The 20322-nt window shown below is 43.7% G+C and overlaps 1 long non-coding RNA gene across 1 annotated transcript; it reads left to right on the plus strand.

Moving 5' to 3' along the window:
- Positions 1–2258: 2258 nt before the first annotated feature.
- On the plus strand, positions 2259–9278 carry LOC146685299 (uncharacterized). Its single transcript, XR_014917164.1, has 2 exons — positions 2259–2532; positions 6813–9278. It is a non-coding gene; the product is annotated as an uncharacterized LOC146685299 (long non-coding RNA).
- The last annotated feature ends 11044 nt before the right edge of the window (positions 9279–20322 follow it).

Genomic DNA, 20322 nt, shown 5'->3' on the forward strand with positions numbered 1-20322 from the left:
GTGTGTGTCTGTGTTTCTGTGTGTATCTCTGTGTGTGTCTCTGTGTGTGTCTCTGTGTGTGTCTCTGTGTGTCTCTGTGTCTCTGTGTGTGTCTCGGTGTGTCTCTGTGTCTCTGTGTGTCTTTGTATGTCTCTGTATGTGTCTCTGTGTGTGTCTCTATGTGTCTCTGTGTGTCTCTCTGTGTGTGTCTCTGTTTGTCTTTGTATGTCTCTGTGTGTGTCTCTGTGTGTCTCTGTGTGTATCTATGTGTCTCTATGTGTCTCTGTGTGTGTCTCTGTGTGTGTCTGTGTTTCTGTGTGTGTCTCTGTGTGTGTCTCTGTGTGTCTCTGTGTGTATCTATGTGTCTCTATGTGTCTCTGTGTGTCTCTGTGTGTGTGTCTCTATGTGTCTCTGTGTGTGTCTCTGTGTGTCTCTGTGTGGGTCTCTGTGTGTGTCTGTGTCTCTGTGTGTGTCTCTGTGTGTGTCTCTGTGTGTGTCTGTGTCTCTGTGTGTGTCTCTGTGTGTCTCTGTGTCTCTATGTGTCTCTCTGTGTGTGTCTCTGTGTGTCTCTGTGTCTCTGTGTGTGTCTCTGTGTCTCTGTGTGTGTCTCTGTGTGTCTCTGTGTGTCTCTGTGTCTCTGTGTGTGTCTCTGTCTGTGTCTCTGTCTGTGTTTATGTATTGTGACTTCTTGTGTCCTGTTTCTAGTCTGTCACGTCTCCTCTCTCTCTCTCTCTCTCTCTCTCGTCTGCCTTTCCTCCACTCTTGTCATGTTCAACCGTTTCCTGTTTTATTGTGAAAGTCTTGTGTTTCCATGTTCGGTGTGTCTAGTTTTGCTTCCCTGTGGCGTCATGTTAATTTGTGTCAGTGGTTTTAAGATAAGATAAGATAAGATAAGATAACCTTTATTAGTCCCACACGTGGGAAATTTGTTTTGTCACAGCAGGAAGTGGACAGTGCAAAAGTTATGAGGCAAAAATTAGAATACAATAAGAATAAATACAGTACACAACTGTACAGAATAGAATAAAATAAAATACTATATACAGTAGAATAAAATAAAATAAATATACAATAAGATAAAAATAGAATACAAATACAAATACTATATACAACTGAGTAAAAATACAACGATGACAGAAAGGATTATTGCACTTAGTATTATTGCACATGTATGGATGTGTGTGCTTGATCAGTTAAAGTCTTTGTTGTGGAGTCTGACAGCAGTGGGGAGGAAAGACCTGCGAAATCTCTCCGTCCCACACCGTGGGTGCCGCAGTCTCCCACTGAAGGAGCTGCTCAGTGCTGTCACAGTCTGCTGCATGGGGTGGGAGATGTTGTCCATCAGGGATGACAGCTTAGCCGCCGTTCTCCTGTCACTCACCACCTCCACTGGGTCCAGAGGGCATCCTAGAACAGAGCTGGCCCTTCGGATCACCCTGTTCAGTCTCTTCCTGTCCCCAGCAGAGATGCTGCCGCCCCAGCAGACCACGCCATAAAAGATAGCAGAAGCCACAACAGAGTCATAGAAGGTCTTCAGGAGTGGGCCCTCCACTCCAAACGACCTGAGTCTCCGCAGCAGGTACAGCCTGCTCTGCCCTTTCCTGTAGAGGGCGTCTGAGTTATGAGTCCAGTCCAGTCTATTGTTCAGATGAACACCAAGGTACCTGTAGCTGTCCACAGCCTCAATGTCCATACCTTGGATGTTCAGTGGTTGCAGTGGAGAATGCTTGTGCCTGCGGAAGTCTACCACCAGTTCCTTGGTTTTACTGGCGTTGATCTGGAGGTAGTTCAGCTGGCACCAGTCCACAAAGTCTTGGGTCAGACCTCTGTACTCCTTGTCGTCCCCATCAGTGATGAGGCCGACTATTGCAGAGTCATCAGAGAACTTCTGCAGGAAGCACTGGGTGGAATTGTGGGAGAAGTTTTGCTTCCCGTGTTGTGTGTTACAGGAAAAATGATTCTATGTTTCTTTACCTTCTTTTAAATGTACAAAGATGCCTTTTGTCTGCCCTTTGCCTATGGTTAGATTAGTTTAGAATTATCTTTTTAGACTTTCTCAGCAAAGACATACTGTTTTGGGACATATTGTTTTAGATTGTTTTATCTCTCACAGCCTTCTCCCAGCTCTCTGCTGACGAGACTAGCGCCACATATGGAGTTGTTTATTTTATTTGTTTTGTATTTTCTTATCCTGTTCTCACTGTCTTTCCTATAAAAATTACCAAGCCACTGTGCATGGTGTGAGTTGTTCTTAGCAGCTCACCCGTGTACGCGTTTGATAAAGAAAGTAACTTTGTCTCATTGTGTCTTTATTTCTCCTGGGTCTTTTACAGAGTTTTCCCCCAACATTTCTTGGTCCTTCGACAGCCGGATCACCTCCATCGTGTCCCATCTCCGTGACCAGTCCACGTTGTTCGCCTGTCGACAGCCCACACACCAGGTGTGTGGAAAAAGACCAAGAGCGTTAAATTCGGGTCTTGGCCAACGTCTTAGAAAGCGACCCACGGTGGTGGGACCCGATCGAGGTGGACCAGACCCGGCGACACCGACCAGGTAGATACAGACACACTGACACAATCTTGCGTAAAAGCGCATTTTGAATTCAGGGAATTTAAAATAGCGGAAGTAGCTCGTCGACTGGTAGCTCTGGGAGCTCGTCGACTGGTAGCGTAGCTCGTCGACTGGTAGCTCTGGGAGCTCGTCGACTGGTAGCTTTGGAGCTCTGGGTAGCTCCCCCAGCTGGGTCTAGACTGGGTCTAGGGAGTAAGTAGCTCTGGGAGCTCCCCTTATTATAAGGGTTCCGGTCGCGCGCGTCGAAGCTGTGAATGTGAATGTGTGTGTGTGTGTGTATTGTTTTAATTAATGGAGCAAGCTGAATTTTCACGGTCCAATAAGAGACTGAGCTGCTCCTACTGTGTTTTTCTTTTACTGCTATTCACTGACGTGCTGGTGAGTTGAGAGAACGGTCGAGTTCCGTCTCGTAAAGTTCACACCGCTTTTGGAAATAGTCCGAAAGTAGAAGGGCGTGTGAGCAACCACTCTCGTCTCTAATACCAGCGAAGGTGATAGCAGCTGTATTGTGTATATATTACTTAAACAAAAATAAGTAAATACATAAATAAGATGGGTAATCAAGCAAGTGAAATTAAAACTCACTCCTGCTGACGAGCAGTGGTGAGAAAAGAAAAGTCCAGACGCCGGACAAAAACAGAGAGAGATTTAAGAAAACAAAATATAAACAGTCAGAAGAACAGAACTCAACTGCCAGTTTAGTAAAACCAGAAGACGAGACACTGTGCAGTTCCCACAACCCTTTTAGTAAACCATCACTCACTCCTGCAGCCGCATCTGCAGCAACACCCATATCAGGAAGAACATAATAATCCCTTATTAAGTGAAAACTAGAGATCACAGTAGTTTTGTAGTAGTTTAAAAGGGTTGAAAACAGACCCCACTGAGTAGATATAAATATAAGAAGTACGAAATAAAGATAAACAAAGGGAAAGTTACAGTAGAAATTATCTTTAGAGTATTTGAAATTAATAATAGCAAGGATAACAACCTGTAAAGTGATATTAACAATGAAACACAGTTGGCATGATGACCATGCCCAGCATGTATAAAATGAATATAAAGCAAATAATTCACACGAAAATATTTTAATAACATAAATAAAGTATATTAAGGCTGTGTCACTGTTCAGCCAAGGACAGTGTGTGAAAAGGTAACTGTCTCCACCCTGGGAAAAGGATGATTCTGCAGGTCATCTGAAGCCCTTGATGGATACAAAATAAAATATAAATAATACATTATAATAGACCTGCCTGGTCCGCCATGCAACAGAGAGAACAAATGTGACCGCAGATTGGATGAATTCTAAATTATCTGTTTGCTGAATAAGATGATCCTAACTATCAAATTGGCTCAGTAGTAGTATAGTGGTACACACTGATAAAATATTATAATATGCTATTGCTGTCATATAAGACAAAGAGGATAATATTAACAATGACAATATTAATATGAAGAGGCACCTTAATCTGTTATGATGTGAGGTGGATAATTGTTAAGCAGTAGTCTGCATCAAGCTTAAGGTTTGCTGAAACTCAGTGTAATGACATGTGAGATGAAGACAACACGAAGAATAACTAAACTAATGAAGTGCATAGAGGCACTTGACCAGCTTGAAACCTATCATCCTAGAATGACACATTGCTGAGATATAGAGCACACCTATAATAACAACCAATAAGCAAAACCCTGTAGACAACAGCTAAAACTACAGGATTGAGAAGCTGAATTAAATATGTAGACACTGCTAAGCTGATGAGCATGTTACACATTTTCTTTTCTTTTTATTCATTTGTTTCTTTTAGAGCAGAAGCTGCTGTAACACACCCAAAGAAAGACTCTAGGTCTGACCAACCGTCTCAGTCGTGGGCAAAAAGATGTCAGTCAATAAAATTCTAAAAGATAATTTATTGACAAAAAATATATCAAGAGATAAAAGATAAAACAGTCCAGTGTCCCACTTAAGAATTGTATAAAAACACACAGTCCCAAGGCCAGAGCCAGCTATGCCACACAGCCAAGTTGCACCCCACATGTTGCCTCTAACAGGGTTAGAAGTTGTCCTTGGAGACCCACCACCCTGCAAGCATATAGTCAGTGGTCACTCAAGCCTCTGGAACTCTGCTGCCTTTAGGCTGTGGCATATAATAGGCCCTGGACTGCACAGAGAGACAAAACAACACACCTAATATAAAATTCATAGCGCAAAACCAATCCATCCCAATCATATCTGATTTCATCACATTACATACCTGCACAGAGAGACAAAACGACACAGCAGTGTTTGTAGTGTGGGCTATAAGAAGACCAGTGTATCAGTGCAATCAAGTACACCTGCCTCTAATTACTCCAACCTCATTCCAGCCATTGGCTCACCAAAAATGTGACACACACAAAACCACTCCCAACCCAGTGCAACTTCACACAATAATATGGAGCTGAATTAACACAGGCACATTAGTCTACCATGTTACAAGCTGCATGCTATTACAAGCCAACATATGCAGACTTCTGCCTTGTTCGGGTGGCAGCATTTTTCTTTTTTCTTTTGTGTCCTGACACGTTTATGTTTTTTGTTTTTGTTTGATTATTTTGTTGGTTTTGGAAACGAATTTAAACGAACTTGTGACAATACTTGAGAATAACAGTGACACATAGTGATTAGGCATATGATTGAAAAATGCCTAGGTTTAGAGCTGTGAGCTATGAGCAATGCAAAGTTAAATATATATATGTATAAATGGGAAACAACCCTAACTTGAAAGTTTGAAATGTGTGAGATCCATGAATTGTTTGAAAAACTAGAAATTATTCAAAACTGCCTTAAGTGAAAATGTAGTGTTGCATCTATTCTCCCAAACCAAGACGAACAAAAAAGAAGAAGCTTTCTGTAACTTAAAAATAAGGCTGACTGTTGACAACAGACTAAAACACTAATTCGCAGGTGGCTATCAGGAACAGAGAGGCGAGCAAAGTCACAAACACCAAGGCCGCAGACAGCCACGCAGAAACAGCAGATAACATAGAGACAACGCCTGCTAGAACCGTGGAGAGGAAGGTCACTTCACACGAGATTGTTGCGCATGTGAAATACACAAAGATAAACAAATAACCATTTATATAGACAGCCAGTATGTTTTCTCTGCTGTGCATCATTTTGCAAAAAATCTGGAAAACCAGAGGAATGATTACACCAATTGGCAAACCAGCATGCCAACCTCTTACAACGCCTACTGACTCTTTCATTACTACAGGCAACAATTTTGCTGACAGAGCAGCAAAATAGGCGGCACAACAGGCAAACATCACATTGATGGCAGTAAACACACATCAGATTCCACTGGATGTGTTGAAAAATGAACAAAAAGCAGCAAGCACAGCAGAGCAGGCAAAATGGCTAAAACACGGTGCAGTTCTGACAAACGATTTAATGATGTGTTATGGCAAGCCAGTGTTGCCAAAATTGCTCCACAAAATGGCGGCATTAGTGACTCATGGCTGTACGCATTTGTCATCGGGGGGAATGACCTGTATTGTCAACACTCATTTTTACACTGTAAATTTTGAAACTTCAGCAAAACAATTTGTCAGAACGTGCATGACGTGTCAAAAATATAATGCTCAGGGTAACCTGCGACCACAAAGAGGCCGTTTTCCAACTCCGCCTCATCCTTTTCACACAATTCATATGGATTTTATTGAACTAAGCGAATGTCAAGGGTCAAAATACGCCCTAGTGGTTATAGACGTGTTCTCAAAGTGGCCGGAAATCTATCCAGTGAAAAAGGCAGATGCAATTTCAGTAGCAAAGTGCCTGTGCAATCACTTCATACCCACATATGGCATCCCAGCTTTGATACGGTCAGACAACGGCACTCATTTTGTAAATGATGTCATCACTAAGGTCTCTGAAGCACTCGGTTTCAGCATAAAACACCACTGTGCTTATCACCCTCAGAGCGCAGGCCTTGTAGAGAGAACTAACGGCGCTATAAAACAAAGGCTCAGGAAATGCATGGCAGAAACAGGAAGGCCGTGGCCTGAATGTTTGGGTTTAGTGAAAATGTGGATGCGCTTAACACAAGGCTCCCATAAACTAACTCCATTTGAAATCATTCATGGCAGGCCGTTCCCACTGCCTATTACCAGTCAACCAATAGACAAAGCAATCAGAGAAAACACATTAGCAGAGTGGATGTCTAAGCTGTTAGAAAACAAAGAGATCGTTGTACATAATCAACAACCTGATGATGTTTCTCCAGTGTCTTGCAGACTAAAGCCCGGTGACTGGGTTCTGATCAAGGTGCTCCAAAGGAAAAACTGGAGCACACCCAGGTGGGAGGGGCCATACCAAGTCCTCCTCACTACACCGACCGCTTGCAAAATTGCGGAACGACCATCCTGGGTCCATCAGAGTCACTGCAGGCGAGTCAGTGAAGCCATCTAAACACAGCTGACGGCAGGCTTGCCTACTTGTTGTGATCTCGCCCGGTGGAGGGGTCAGCTTTCCTGGCCGGGGGGTCTACTCGCGACAGGAGGGTGTGTTCCGTCGTCATGAGGTGGTGGCTCTTATCAACTGCAGCGGCCCTGACCATGGCCGGGCTCCTCACCTTTGCTTCCGTGAGGGACAACAAGTCACGCTATATGGAGAAAAGGCAGACACTGTATGACAAAGGAAAGTACACCAAGTTTCCCCATGGCTACGCCACTAACTTCTGGTGGCAGTTTATGAACACTACAGCTCACTTGAATAACAAAACTGACTGCTATGCATGTACCCATATGCCCCTATCCTCGCAGACGTCTGGCCTGTGGCCGTACAGCATACCTGAAGATCGCAGTTGGTGCCTGTTGGGCCTGGCAACACATCCAGGCTACGGTACTCTTTGGTCCAAAGCCAACTACAGCATCCCAGCGAAAGCAACCTGGAGGTCATCATCACTCACAAACGTGAACTGTTCCGGACAGACATACCTACTGACCTGGCCCCAAGTCTCAGACCCACTGCCTGATGTAATTCTACTGAACAAACTGAACGCATCACAACTGCCAGTATGTGTGATGAACAATGGATCGCGGGCAGTGGGGGAGCTGCCTACTCACCTATCTACTGGATGATACTACAAACAAAGACTCAGTACCAGACAGGATGTGCACGGACGGCACCAAGCAGTAAAGGAACCAGAGTTTCGCATCTGAGGAGGAGTGAAATTCTTACAGAGCTTGATCCCCGGCATTGGAGTTGCCGAGGTGCGGGATCATGTGGAAATCAACCGATATGCTCTGCTACGACACATCAACTTGACTAAGACCCTGGGAACCGCCTTAGCAGGAGAACAGCAGGCCATCAGAACGATGGTGCTGCAGAACAGACTGACACTAGACCTGCTAACAGCATCACAAGGAGGAGTTTGCAAGCTGATCGGGGAAACATGTTGCACTTTTATCCCTGATGGATACGAAACTGGAGGAGACATTTATGAAGCTTTGCAGAATTGGACCGCTCTGCAAAAATATGTCACTGAACACACACCTGGAGCAGCTACAGCACAAAGCTGGCTGGACTGGCTGTTCAGCGGTTCATGGCTGGCTGCTGTAGCAAAGCCATTTTTCCTTCTAGGTCTCATCATGATAGCACTGCTCATATTAGTGTTGTGTGTGTTGCCATGCCTAAGAGTAATGATTTCACAGATGATAACAACTACAATGACTGCTTATGTTGCCGTGCCTGAAGAAGAACAACATCCCGTTGCAATTCTGTTAGAGGAGAGTTTGTATTAGCTGCTAATAAATTACGTGGTGATTAAAAATGACTTGTCAAGTGATCATGCACTGATTAAAACATTAGTAGGTTATGCAAGTTTTCATGCTTTTATTTTTTTGAAGTCTTGACTTTTAAACATAAAGTTTTTCATTTTAATTATAAAGTTTTCATGCTATTATTTTTTGAAGTCTTCAGTTTTAAATATGAAGTTTTCATTATTTTACATATAAAGTTTTCAATTTAAGGTTTGCATCCTTTTAAATATAAGGTTTTCATCCTTGTATTTTTTGAAGTTTTCATTTTACATATTAGGTTTTCATCATTTTTAAATACAAAGTTTTCATTTTAGTTTTCATCCTTTTATTTTTTGTAGTTTTAGTTTTATTATTTTTTCTTGTTTATTCCACTTGTTATTTCATTTACTATGATTTTCATTTACTATGTTTTTCTTTTTATTATTTTCTTTTGTTTTATTCTTTAGACCAAATGACTGCCATTTCTGCTATGCTGACATTTTGAAGATTTTGGAAATTAAAAATTGCCTAAGATACTTAATAAATAACCTTCATAGACAATTGTTGTATACATTTAAAATAAGTTAAAACAGGAGGGAATGTTACAGGAAAAATGATTCTATGTTTCTTTACCTTCTTTTAAATGTACAAAGATGCCTTTTGTCTGCCCTTTGCCTATGGTTAGATTAGTTTAGAATTATCTTTTTAGACTTTCTCAGCAAAGACATACTGTTTTGGGACATATTGTTTTAGATTGTTTTATCTCTCACAGCCTTCTCCCAGCTCTCTGCTGACGAGACTAGCGCCACATATGGAGTTGTTTATTTTATTTGTTTTGTATTTTCTTATCCTGTTCTCACTGTCTTTCCTATAAAAATTACCAAGCCACTGTGCATGGTGTGAGTTGTTCTTAGCAGCTCACCCGTGTACACGTTTGATAAAGAAAGTAACTTTGTCTCATTGTGTCTTTATTTCTCCTGGGTCTTTTACAGAGTTTTCCCCCAACATTGTGCTTCTGTGTCTGTGAGTCAGCATCTCCCTCATGGCTGTGTGTTTAGTAATTTCCCAGTTTAGTTTGTATTTCCTGTGTTCAGCAGTAAGGCTGTGTTAGGCCCCCGTGAGTCTGCGCTGGGGTCCAGACATTTATGACAGATTGACCCATTTTACTAAAAGATTTTCTCCACAAACATGAAGCTAGCAGACTAATGCTTCTTAAACCAGAGCCGCCTGTCACATTTGACTCCATCTGTCTTGTGGTCAGCTCACCCTGCAGCCTGAACACAGCTGCTGTGTTTACGGCCGTATTTCTCTGAAAAGAGCAGCCAGTCTGAGCGACTGATGCTCGAGAGGCTCTGTGACCGCAGCAGAGATTTCAGGTTCTAACAGGAGAAAATGAAATTCTGAAGCGGTAAAGCAGCGAGACAAAAAGGAGCATTAGAGCCATTTCATTTTTTTCATTTCAGGTTCAGTCACATTTAGCTTGAGGTGAATTCTGGTGAGTTTGTCCGAGGAGATGCTGCCCAAACAAAAACACGCTGCACTCCAAAGAAGACTGCCACAAAGGTCATCCAGCAAATGTGCTCGCACAGAGCTGAAATGTGCTGAAAGGGAGCTGAAGAAAACACGTTGCAGCTTCTCTCAGCGTGTTTGTCACAGAGAGAAACGTGTGAGCTCTTTGTCGGCCAGCAGCGTTGCTGTCTGTGTTCGACCTGCAACTCTTCGTCCGCCTTAAAGAACACCTCACCCTGTCCTGCAGAAAAGCTGCACATTTTTCATTCTTTGTAATAAAGCTCAGCCTTGGTGCACCACGGCAAACATTAAACGCCCTACTGAGAGAGAGTTCAGCCTGCCTCAGCAGCTGTTGGTCCATTTATGCTCTGCAGTACTCTGGGCTCTTCTTCATCCCTGCACGGCTTGGATCGGCACCAAACAGGACAAGAACAGACTGCAGCGCACGGTGAGGTCTGGTGCAGCCAGCACCGCTGCAGCCTGGATGCAACTCCTGCCCTCCTGTACGTGCTCCAGAGCACTGCGGACGCCTGGATTTAAATATCCCTCATACATGATGTGTGCAAGTAAGCGGACTATATATAGTCCTAACCACTTATCCATATCCCTACAAATGGCTGTGTCCTGCTGCTTTGGTCAGTGTGGTCAGTGTGGTCTGCGTGCAGAGCTCGTCATAAAGCTGATTCTCAGCGCAGCCACAGAGCAGGCTCGGAGCTTTCTCTGGGTTAAATCTGATTGGCTGTCAGGAGCTTTACAAACTCTTCATGTGTGAAGCGTCGTTCTGCCTGTCATCCACTGTTTCTGTTGCACATAAGGAAGACCTGAGGACCTTGCAGTGTGAGTGCAGGCCGGCACATTACACCTCTTCTCTGGTCTGAGTGCAGTCATGCTGTTTATTCTCGCAGTATGCACGGGCCTCCCAGCTGCTCCTCCTGCTGTTTGCGACTCTGAGCTCTAAGTTTCTTCAGTGCAGATCCATATTTGTGTGTGAGAGCTATTTTTCCCTCTGTTGGCTTAAAGATTATCAATCTGCTGCTGTTTTCTTTACACAGAGTTTTCTTGTATTGTGTAGCGCTGTTTTTGGTTGTGTTGCTTTATCTGTTTAATACTTCATGTTTAGTATTGGGAGCTGCTCTGATGTTTCTCATTTATCACATATCAGTTAGATAACTAACAGACATGGACCAGGAACACCTGGATCAGCACTGCGGTATGGTCCATGCTACACATCGAGTCCAGCAGGTTGCAGAGGTCTTTAAAAGGTAAACCTAAGCAAACCTGTTTGTTTGTGGGCCTTTCTGTCTGACTCCAAGCAGTGAAACGCTCAGTTGGGCTAAGATCAGCTGACTGACTTGGCCCTTGAAGAATCTCCCACTCCTTTGCTTGAATAAACTCCTGGCTGTGTGTTTCGGGTCATCTGTATTATGAAACACACTGACACACACACACAGACATATATACACATGCAGATGTACACTCATCCCCCCTCCAAACGCCTTCGACGCTTATTCCCCTCCAATGCTGAGAGATTAAGAGTGTTTTCATGTGCAGAGGTGTTTTTTCTGTTCTCAAACTGATCTCCCTGTTGGAGCTCAGTCTGGGGGGAGTTATTTTTTTCTCCTTATCTTTCCTCATGTGGTGCATTTCCCATTGTTATACCTCTCTGACCTGTCTTCCCCATGTGATGTTTGTGTAATGTATGTGTGGTCGGAGGGTAAGATGGCGCCACCATTGCGTGCAATAGGTCGGCAGCCTTATGAAATTTCCAAATTGTGGGACTAATAAAGGTATATCTCATCTTATCTTATCTTAACACCTCAGAGTTCGTTCTGCTGCTTCGGTCACATCATCATAAACACTCATGTCTAGGGATGGGTATTGATAAGATTTTCACGATTCCATTTTCGATTCTGTTTAACGATTCGATTCTTTATCGATTCTTTTTAAAAAGGAGGACACTAAGGTCGACTAGTTTAGAACTTTGTTTTATATCTTCTCTTTGAACAAGATAGAAATTTAGGAGTAACATGGCCTTACAAACCCAACAGTGAGATCTTAAGAGATCCAGCCTGCGGCTCTTCAATGGGGTGTCACAGGGTCCCCAGGAAAAAAATTGTAAATGTAAAATAATAAAATAAATATTCTTCTGTAGCAATAACAAAGTATAACATAAATTGTTCTGTAGCAATTACACAAGAATATCCAGTAATGTCCCTGCCTACAATTAAACACATTCACTTACTGAAAATCATCTGCTGTGGCAAACGGGTGCAAACCTTTGACCACAAACTGAGTCACTGCTCGGTGACATTCGTCTATCCTGCCTGAAAGGAGACGCTACCGGCAGACTGCAGCGAGAACTGCCAGCATCTGAGCCAGACTCTGTCTCTCATCATGGTCACTAAATGCACAGTAATGGCAGGTTTGTAATAAGGCAGATCACGCTAACATAATATGCACTGTTAGTTGATTATTTACCTGCCGCATTAACGGGAGAGGATGTGCAAACGTTACCGCTGCTGCTGGGTTGAGATTCACGAGTCCAGAATTAAAAACACGACATTCATTTAAGGTCATCGCGTGTTTGTGAGCAAATGCTTTTGCATATTCGTAGTGTTTCCTCCCTTAAATGAAATATTTACTTTGCAAGTATTGCAAGTTGCCCTGTCGTCATCCGTTCTCGTAAAGTATAACCAAACTTTTGAGCGTTTGAGCCGCCGTGTTTCCTGCCAGGTAAATGACGCTCCACAACGTGGTGACGTCATTCGGGGCGACTGGAATCGATAAGGGAATCGTTTGCAAAAATGGCAAACTATTCCAAGGAATTGAAACAGTGGGAACCGGTTCTCAACAAGAACCGGGTTTCGATACCCATCCCTACTCGTATCCCAGTGCCACTGGCAGCCATGCACGTCCAAACCATCACACTACCTCCACCGTGTGTTACAGATGATGCTGTATGCTTTGGATCACGAGCTGTTCCACGCCTTCTCCATACTTTTCTCTTGATCTTGGCCTCATCTGTCCAAAGAATGTTTTCCCAGAGCTGTGCCGGCGTTTTTAGACGTTTGTAGCCGATCGAGCCTTTCTATTCTCGGGGCTTATGAATGGTTGCACCCTGCAGTGAACCCTCTGTGCTTTCTGTCATACAGTCTGCTCTTTATGCTGCACTTGGGTATCGACACGCCTTCCTCCTGGAGAGTGTTGTTCCCTTGGCTGACGTTGTGAAGAGGTTTCTCTGCACCGTGATTCTGCGAGCATCCACCACCGTTGTCTTCCATGGACGTCCAGGTCTTTTTGCCTTGCTGAGTTCACCAGTGCTCGCTTTCTTTCTCAGGATGATTTTGTCACTCCTAATATTGCAGCAATTTCTCAGACGGTTTGTCTTTGTTTGTTTCAGAGCTGCATTGACTGCATGATGTCTGTTCACAGCAAAATCTTCCAAATGCAAGAACCAAACATCAAATCAAATCTTTAATCTTTAATCTTCTTCACTGATGATGACATGACGAAGGAATTGCCCACACCATCAAACGGCCTTTCAGTCGATTGTCCAAATACTTTTGGTCCCGTTAAATAGAGGGCGGCACATGTTAAAGAGCAGAAACTCTTAAATCCTTCAAGTTTCAAGTTGTATTGTCATGTACAGATAAACAGTGTAGCCACGTTTACCCATAATGAAATTCATTAGTGCTCCTCAGCTTTACATGAGCATATAGAATTTTGGTGATTTTAACATCCATGTAGATGCTAAAAATGACAGCCTCAACATGGCATTTAATCTGTTATTAGACTCAATTGGTTTCTCTCAAAATGTAAAAGAACCCACCCACCACTTTAATCACACTCTAGATCTTGTTTTAACATATGGCATAGACACTGAACATTTAACAGTGTTTCCTGAAAACCCTCTGCTGTCTGATCATTTCCTGATAACATTTACTTTTACAATAATTGATTACACAGCAGTGGAGAGTAGACTTTATCACAGATGTCTTTCTGAAAGCGCTGTAACTATGTTTAAGAATGTAATCCACCCACTGTTATCATCTTCAATGCCCTGTACCAACATAGAGCAGCAGCTATCTGAACGCTACTCCAACAAAGGTCGATTACCTTGTTAATAATTTCACCTCCTCACTACGTACGACTCTGGATACTGTAGCTCCTGTGAAAACTAAGGTCTCTAATCAGAAGTACCTGACTCCGTGGTATAATTCTCAAACACGTACCCTAAAGCAGATGACTCGTAAGCTGGAGAGGAAATGGCGTGTCACAAATTTAGAGGATCATCATTTAGCCTGGAGAAATAGTTTGCTGCTTTATAAGAAAGCCCTCCACAAAGCCAGAACATCTTACTACTCATCACTGATTGAAGAAAATAAGAACAACCCCAGGTTTCTCTTCAGCTCTGTAGCCAGGCTGACAAACAGTCAGAGCTCTGTTGAGCCAACCATCCCTTTAACGTTAACTAGTAATGACTTCATGAACTTCTTCACAAATAAAATTTTTATCATTAGAGAAAAAATTACCAGTAATCATCCCACAGATGTAATATTATCTACAGCTACTCTTAGTACCATTGATGTTAAGTTAGACTCTTTTTCTCCAATTGATCTTTCTGAGTTAACTTCAATAATTACTTCCTCCAAACCATCAACGTGTCTTTTAGACCCCATTCGTACAAAACTGCTCAAAGAAGTCCTGCCATTAATTAATTCTTCGATCTTAAATATGATCAACCTATCTCTAATGATCGGCTATGTACCACAGGCCTTCAAGCTGGCTGTAGTTAAACCTTTACTCAAAAAGCATCTCTAGACCCAGCAGTCTTAGCTAATTATAGGCCAATCTCCAACCTTCCTTTATATCAAACATCCTTGAAAGAGTAGTTGTCAAACAGCTAACAGATCATCTGCAGAGGTTTATTTGAAGAGTTTCAGTCAGGTTTCAGAGCTCATCACAGCACAGAAACAGCTTTAGTGAAGGTTACAAATGATCTTCTTATGGCCTCTGACAGTGGACTCATCTCTGTGCTTGTCCTGCTAGACCTCAGTGCAGCGTTCGATACTGTCGACCATAATATCCTATTAGAGCGATTAGAACATGCTGTAGGTATTACAGGTACTGCGCTGCAGTGGTTTGTATCATATCTATCTAATAGACTCCAGTTTGTGCATGTAAATGGAGAGTCCTCTTCACACACTGAGGTTAATTATGGAGTTCCACAGGGTTCAGTGCTAGGACCAATTCTGTTTACATTATACATGCTTCCCTTAGGTAGTATCATTAGAAGACATAGCATACATTTACACTGCTATGCAGATGACACCCAGCTCTATCTGTCCATGAAGCCAGATAACACACACCAATGAGTTAAACTGCAGGAATGTCTTAAAGACATAAAGACCTGGATGGCCGCTAACTTTCTGCTTCTTAATTCAGATAAAACTGAGGTTATTGTACTCGGCCCTGAAAAGCTTAGAAATATGGTATCTAACCAGATTCTTACTCTGGATGGCATTACCTTGGCCTCCAGTAACACTGTGAGGAACCTTGGAGTCATTTTTGACCAGGACATGTCCTTCAACGCACATATTAAACAAATATGTAAGACTGCGTTCTTCCATTTGTGCAACATCTCTAAAATTAGAAACATCCTGTCTCAGAGTGACGCTGAAAAACTAGTTCATGCATTTATTACTTCCAGGCTGGACGACTGTAATTCATTATTATCAGGATGTCCAAAAAACTCACTGAAAAGCCTTCAGCTAATCCAAAATGCTGCAGCAAGAGTGCTGACAGGGACTAGAATGAGAGCATATTTCTCCTGTTTTGGCTTCCCTTCATTGGCTTCCTGTTAAATCCAGAATTGAATTCAAAATCCTGCTCCTCACATACAAGGTCTTAAATAATCAGGCCCCATCTTATCTTAATGACCTTGTAGTACCATATCACCCTATTAGAGCACTTCGCTCTCGCTCTGCAGGCCTACTTGTTGTTCCTAGAGTATTTAAAAGTAGAATGGGAGGCAGAGCCTTCAGTTTTCAGGCCCCTCTTCTGTGGAACCAGCTTCCAGTTTGGATTCAGGAGACAGACACTATCTCTACTTTCAAGATTAGGCTTAAAACTTTCCTTTTTGCTAAAGCATATAGTTAGGGCTGGACCAGGTGACCCTGAATCCTCCCTTAGTTATGCTGCAATAGACGTAGGCTGCCGGGGATTCCCATGATGCATTGAGTTTTTCCTTTCCAGTCACCTTTCTCACTCACTATGTATTAACAGACCTCTCTGCATTGAATCATATCTGTTATTAACCTCTGTCTCTCTTCCACAGCATGTCTTTTATCCGGTCTTCCTTCTCTCACCCCACCCCCAAGCAGATGGCCCCGCCCCTCCCTGAGCCTGGTTCTGCCGGAGGTTTCTTCCTGTTAAAAGGGAGTTTTTCCTTCCCACTTTTGCCAAAGTGCTTGCTCATAGGGGGTCATATGATTGTTGGGTTTTTCTCTGTATCTATGAAGCGCCTTGAGGCGACTTATGTTGTGATTTGGCGCTATATAAATAAAATTGAATTGAATTGAATAGAAGTGTGCAGTTAAATTAGGAAGACAATAACAGAAAATTGCAGCAATAATAATGATAAAGAGAAAAAAGACAAAAAGTATTGAATATTTCGAGAATTTAAGACTAGTATTCATAGTTTGTGCAAGAGTATTTATTATTTTTCATCCAGTTTGAATGTAGATACCCTCGAATGACAGCTGAGAGTGTGCACATGTATATGGAGCTAACAGAGAGACAGGGGTGGAGAGGAGGAAACCTCAGCTGGTCTAACAACACTCACAGCAGAGGCTGCTCCTCCTACGATTCCTGAGCACATCTGGCACATCACCAAAGACCTCAATCATTTTTACGGAGCCTTGTGTGGAAGCTGCAATGTTCAGAATCCACCGGGGTCATCATGAGGGCCCGTGGCACACACCCACAGCACCACCTGTTCACACCCCTGTCCTCAGGCGAAAACTGTCTGAATCACAGACAAAAATGAGCCTCAAACAGCTTCACAGGCCATCAGACTCCCGAATCAGAGACTCCCGAATTCTCCTGAACATCAGGACCATTACGGCTGCTGTGCAAATACTAGGTCACTTCTCCCAGTGGGGACAAAACGGCCCACTGGAGACATAATCCTCAGACATCGGAAAGTCATTCTTTCATCAGCTTTGCACTGGGTGGCAGTGCTTACGGAAGATGCATCGTTTGAGTGTCATAATAAGTCAGTGAGACACCCTGATGTCCCTGCGGATGCCTCGGTCTCAGGTCCTGTTGGTTTACAGTAAATATTTGCAGACGTGTGCTGCAGAGGAATGAACAGACTGAAGGCCAGCAGATGATTGGGTCCATTATTGAAAGCCCACACACAGAAACACAATCAGCAGGTAGCAGAAATGTCATTTGGGTAAAGGTCAGCAGGCTTTTTCCTCGGCGGCAGCTCTTTGTTTGTCTCTTTTCATCTTGTTGTTCTGACTGCACACCAATGAAGACCCTCATTAAGATTCCCCGGGTAGCGATCAAACAGAGGAAACAGTGCTCACTCGGCAGCTCCACCCACACTGGGATGGATTCATTGTGAGAAACAGACATGAAGCTCTGCACGTATCTGCTGCTGGTTTCTCTCTGAATGCTGATGAAGGTAATGCTCAAGCCCGTTCCTCCTCACGCTGACCCTCCACCTGCCTGGAAATGATGTTGGTGTAATTGTTGTGCACTTATTATCTGGTGGTGTCAGGCTGCGGTTTCCATTATGGATGGTTTTTGATCTGTGCTGGCAAACACGCACACACGACAGACCGGCAGGACCCAGGGTTCAAAGACTTCCAAGACACAACAAGATTTTTAAAGAAGAGTTTAAAACACAAGGAAACCAGGAAGGTGAAGACAGGCGAGACAATCCTTCACAGGAAAGGAAAACAGAAATGTGTGCTTAGACACTGGGAATCATGACAATGTGTTCACCTTCCTCATCTGCCTTTGTCGTTGCAGCATATGTCATCGTCTAAAAGGATGTGTTTCCTGATTGGATGTATGAGGGTGGTGGGCGGGGCACATGGTGGCGTCCTCCCACAGATTTGTGCTCAGGATTCTTTGAGCGTCTCCTGCATTCAGCCTGTGATTATATGAAAGACACAGATTGAACCTTTCCACAGTGTCTGCAGCAGCAGTGCTGCGACGTTCGACGCACACCGAGGACGCTGAAAGGTTCGTCACTGTCTCGTCATAAAGTCATGGCTGGCAGCGTTTCACACGATCCTCCATCGTGCTGTCACGGCGGGGATAAGAAAAGATTTCCTGCCCCAGAGTCGCTCCCCCGCTGCAGTGATTGAATGAGGCTGTTACCGAGTGGACGTCCGTGTCATAAATCAGTGGCGAGTACACAGTGCTGCTGGCTCACAAAGGCCCATCTCAGTCACTGATCCGTCCAAGGCTTATTTCTGGTTTGTAAACTGATTCATGGGACTAATTTTATTTTAAAGGTTCAAACTCGAGCAGAGCGGCCACACAAAACTGCAGCTTCTTCAGCCCGTAGACACGAACCACGTCAGGGCTGGTGCTGTCCAACTCTTCATGCTGGAGACACTTTAATGTTTGCCTCAGTGATGCTGATCAGATCCTGTTGGTCTGGTCTTAGCTCCACTAGCCCCTGAGCATTGTTGTCCTCTGTTGCGTCTTTCCCCATATGCTCTTCCAGTATTCCTCCACCTGCGGTCTTGGTGGGGCTGTTCTCACGTTGTTCCCGTGTCACTAAGAGTACATGTTGGATGGTTCAGTGCAGAACATCCTGTTTATCTTTGTGCAGTGGCTCCCGGCTTGCTGTCCTGTCCCTGCTCTGGTTCCTGATGTGATCTCAGTTCAATAAATCACCTTTAGCTGTCGTCAGTCGTTAGAGTCTGCTCCGTGGACCCTGACGATGCTCTTCTTATTCTACTGTACTACAGTCTATTAATCAATTCATTTATTTTAAGATCAAAGAAAATTAACCAGCAAAATGTTTTGATAATCAATGAGCTATCTTCCAATTTAACAAATGCACGATGTTACGACCTTTCCAGGAGAACACAGGAAGGATCAGATCTGAAACTTGGGTTCAAAAACCGAATGAACAACTTTTCAGTGTGTGCAGGACGGATGATCGTCCTTTAACAGTCATTCAGCACACGGCAGTCACTCACTTATACACCCGTCAGCACAAACGTGCTCATCAGCCTTCAGCTCCGGAGCGAAACAGACTCCTGGGTGAGAAATGCTGAAGGCCAAGAAAGAGGCCAAGCGGATCATCATGGCCTTGCCATATTGGTCCATTTGATTGGCCTTTATTATAATTATGTATTTATTTTATTTTATTTTCAGTTGTTACAGACGGGACAGATATGACTGGGAGAAAGAATGTAAGAAAGAGACGGAGAGAAAGAACAACAGAGGGGAGAAGAGAGTGAGAAAGGGGGAAGAAAACAAACAAAAACAAACAAAAGTAGCAGAGACATATTTTAATAAAAAGCCACCTTCTCAGGGCTGGACTCGTCTTTGTGGTTCTGGTCATATCCACCCATCAGCAGGCAAATAGGTGAGGAGGTCAAAGGTCTTAGCTGACTTAGTCACAGAGTCAAAAACTGTCAGCCTCTTTGACCTCTCTGAAGGTCATGGAAGCAAATAAATATGATGGAACTTAAGCCTGGGGGGAGGGGCACAGGTGGTGTGAGCTGATAACGACCTTTAGTTCACACTTATCGGCACGACCTTCCCCCATCAGGTCCATCGGCTCTCAGCCACTCGCTTGGTAACGTTAGGCTGCTTTTCTCAGCTAATGTTAGCTTGTGTTGCTAACTGCTGATGCTGGGAGCCGAAGGAGGCACCGAGGTCCAAAGAGCTCAACCAGAGGAATCAGCCCATGGGTTGTTAGAGGGATGCTGGGATTGTCACTGTTTAACTGCAGAGAGTTTTTCGCTGCAGCATCTTTGACCTTCCTCCACGTGAGCAGAGCACAGCGGAGCAGCCTGCACATACATGCTGGATATACGAACTCTTCTCACCTAAGAGGCATATGCACTATGCGTAACCTAAGCAGCGGGTCGATGAAAGCAGATGCAGGTCAGAGTGCAGATAGGATGAGGGTGAAAGACGAGCTGAGTGGTCTGAGGGCAGGAAGAAGAGGATGAAAGCAAGCCCACATGCACACACACAGACGTCACACTCTGCACAGGTGAAGTGACGTCTGAAACAGATTCTCTAACACGTGCCTGACGTTTCCTTTGCCGTTTATCTCTCCTCAGCGGCGAGCTGGAAATCAGAGATCAGTGAATTTATCAGCAGAGTGAAATCTCTTCGATTCCACGTCTTTCCTTTCTGTTTGGAAACCAGAGTGGGATCAATAATGCGATTTATTTTTCTGTGAGTGTTTCCAGCAGTGTGACACGAGCACGGATCAGC

Source organism: Copadichromis virginalis, linkage group LG20 (genome assembly GCF_057382275.1).
Source record: "Copadichromis virginalis isolate Kocher_CV1m ecotype Utaka linkage group LG20, C_Virginalis_male_GT1.1, whole genome shotgun sequence".
In the NCBI taxonomy this organism is placed as follows: Eukaryota; Metazoa; Chordata; class Actinopteri; order Cichliformes; family Cichlidae; genus Copadichromis; species Copadichromis virginalis.